The 3,366-nt window shown below is 40.6% G+C and overlaps 1 pseudogene; it reads left to right on the plus strand.

The window, feature by feature from the left end:
- Window positions 1-314: 314 nt before the first annotated feature.
- On the plus strand, window positions 315-3,041 carry LOC147618178 (uncharacterized; annotated as a pseudogene).
- Window positions 3,042-3,366: the final 325 nt, after the last annotated feature.

Below are 3,366 nucleotides of genomic sequence, written 5' to 3' on the forward strand. Positions count from 1 at the left end.
TGCAAAGGGTTTCGTGAAAGAATTCAGTCTTGCCGTGATTGCAAGCGAGACAGCCATTAGGTTCAATTGGGCCGAGTTTGCAGTGCAGTACTTGCAGGATATTCGAGAGAAGGGCTATTATGAGGGCCATGTTAACAGGTGGAGACTACGCAATCTTCAGCTTCCAGCTTCAAAAATTGAGGATGAGTCTGCTGACATCTACAAGGAAAACATGGCATTGGCAGGAAAGAGTACTGCCAAATCTACCAAGGCCAAAAACGCAGTTACATTATGAGAAACAGAATCTAAACAAAGTGCAAGAGGGCCTGGAACTTGCTAGGGCTTTGAATGCAAAAAGTGCGAAGGTCACTCCTATTGTCACGGCCATGAGACAGAGGTTGCAAGCAGCTGAGATGGAGTTGTAGGCTCTATTGCAAAGCAATGATGTGGATGCTTGGCGAAAGATGGAGCTTGAAGTCAGAATAGAGACAACCAAAGACACCATAGAGGCTATGGGGTTTCCTCTTTGTGAAGATGACCCCATAGATAGTGACATAGACATAACCTGTAAACTGGTAAGTGTCCATAAGTTTCATCTCTGCACTTTATGTTTGGTACATGTGCTCAGGTAACTCATGTACTTACCATGCTCTTTTTGTCTTGGTTTTGTAGGTTGAGGTGGAAATTGCAAAATCCAAGGTGCAGAACTCTGAAAGCCAACTTGAACTTCTGATGCACATGCAATCCAAGCTGCAGGGCTCGTTTCTCCAAACTGCTCTAACTAATCTAGCCCTTGCTATTTTTATGAAGGATAGAGAGGTGCAAGACAGCATCGGAACAAACCTGTGTACTGGCTGTGGTCTGCCCCTTGAGGTCCAACCATTCCTTGCAATGGTCAAGCTCCCTTGTGAGCATAATTATCACCTTCTGTGCTTTGATGCTACATGCTTCCTTGGGATCGTATGTAGGGCTCCCTTCTGCAAAAAAAGCATACCTACCGCATGGTTGTGCAACCTTGCAACACAACGACATCCAACCACACCAGAGATTGGTAAGAAACCATACTTGAATGTATGCTTGCTAGCTAGCATACAGGACATACAGTCTGCAAGCTTGATCATATTGGGAATAAAAGGTGTGCTAGTTAGCATAATGAATATGCTAAAATTAGCATGCCAGGTATGCTAGTTATCATACTAGATATGCTAGTTAGCATATACAGTATAATAGTTAGCATATTGCATATGCTAATTAACATATCCAGTATACTAGTTAGCATACTAGATATGCTAGTAGGATGCTAACTAGCATATACCGTATATGCTAGTTAGCATACCGTGCATGCTAACTAGCATCCTCGTTAGCATACTCTGTATGCCCTAGTAAGCATACCTTGTATACTAACTAGCATAGCATATATGCTAGTTAGCATACCCAATACGCTAACAAGCATACCGGATATGCTAATTAGCATATCAAGTAGGCCTACTAGCATATCCAGTATGCTAACTAGCATACGGGATATGTTAACTAGCATGCTATCTAGCATACCAGATATGCTAAAAAGCGTATCTAGAATGCTAATAAACACAATGGATATGCTAGTTAGGATACTGGGTACGCTAACTAGCATACAAGATACGCTAATTAGTGTAACCAGTATGCTAACTAGCACACTGGATATGCTAGTTGGATGAGTGGATGCTAATTAGCATATCCAATATGCTAGTAAGCATATTGGATATGCTTATTAGCATACCGGAGTTAGCATATTGAATGCTAATTAGCATATCCAGTATGCTAGTTAGCATATTGGATTGCTATCTGAAATGCTAATTAGCATACAGGATATGCTAATTAGCATATCCTGTATGCTAACTAGCATACTGGTTATGCTAATTAGCATACTGAATATGGTAGTTAGCATACTTGATATGCTATTAAGCATGTTGGATATGCTAATTACCAATTTTTATATGCTAGTAAGCATTTTGGAGCATATTGGATTAGCTTAGAGGTTATAAGGTCTACTAGTTAGCATACTAGGTATGCTAGTTAGCATATTGGATATGCTTATTAGCATACCGGATATGCTAGCTGGAATGATAGTTAGCATACAGGATATACTAATTAGCATTTCCAGTATGCTGGTTAGTATACTGGATATGCTAATTAGCATATCCTGTATGCTAACTAGCATACTGGATATGCTAATTAGCATACTTGATATGCTATTAAGCATGTTGGATATGCTAATTAGCATATACTGTGCTCTAGTAAGCATATAGAAGCTTTTGGGTACACTTGAATTGCTTAGAGATGATAAGGTTTACTAGTTAGCATACCTGGTATGCTTGTTAGCATACTTGATATTCTAGTTAGCATATATGATTATGCTAGCTAGCATACACAGGAATGCTAATTAGCATACTGGCCTAGCTGCACACATAGTTAGCATATGAAACATACTATGTAGCATACATGACATGCTTATAAAGGGTGTAATCAAAGATTTTTTTGTTGCAGGCCTCTCAAAGCCCCTACATGATGTGGGCAGTGTGCATGACACCAAAGGTAAGGGAAAGGCTACAACTGAGAACCCTTCGACTGAGAAGGGTGGTGAGCTAGATACAATGAATGAAGGAGTAGATGTGGGATCCCAGCAAATGTAAAGTGCAAGCATGAAAACAACAGAGGAAGGCGGTGACGTGAGCAGTAAATCAGAAGAAGATGATTTTTTTGTCATGGTTCCTCATGCGCGTGCCATGCCTGCTGCAACTGACACAGTAAAAACTTCTCAGCAGACAATGGCTAGTGCCAGTGCATCAGGGGAAACATTGAAGACTAACAGCATAGAGGACCCGCAGGAAGTTGGTGATAACAGCCCTCTTGAGGGTTTTTTGCGAAAGGCTAAGGCAAAGAGAAAAGTGGGCCCGGAAGAGGTACCTGAAGAAACTGCAAGCAACGGCTATGGTTCCCCAAAGAAGATGGAGGACAAAGCTGAAAGCACCAAAGGTGAAAAGAAAGCCACCCACTCAAGAGCTTGCAAAAAACTGTGTTAAGACCTTTCCTTTTTTGCCCAGATTCTGTACTGTAAGCAGGCAACTGTCACTGTTCAGTTGTTTAGCCTTTACTTAGTGTTCCCATACCTATGCCCTTCACTCTTATGGCTATGCCATTTTGAAAACCTAATGCCTCTTGTGGCTGTCATGTAATTTTTTTTTATTTTCCCTGTAAGATTCCTCCCCCACCCCCTTTTTGATGTCTAGTATCTTCCCCTGTAATCAATCCCTCTTTAGAAATATAAAGACCTTGTTTCTAAATATTTTAACCTAGAGAGAGAAAATATTCTAGAGAGAGAATATTCAGATTTTGAATATTTTTGGA

Source organism: Cibotium barometz, chromosome 35 (assembly GCF_041138505.1).
Source record: "Cibotium barometz isolate CiBa-2024 chromosome 35, ASM4113850v1, whole genome shotgun sequence".
In the NCBI taxonomy this organism is placed as follows: Eukaryota; Viridiplantae; Streptophyta; class Polypodiopsida; order Cyatheales; family Cibotiaceae; genus Cibotium; species Cibotium barometz.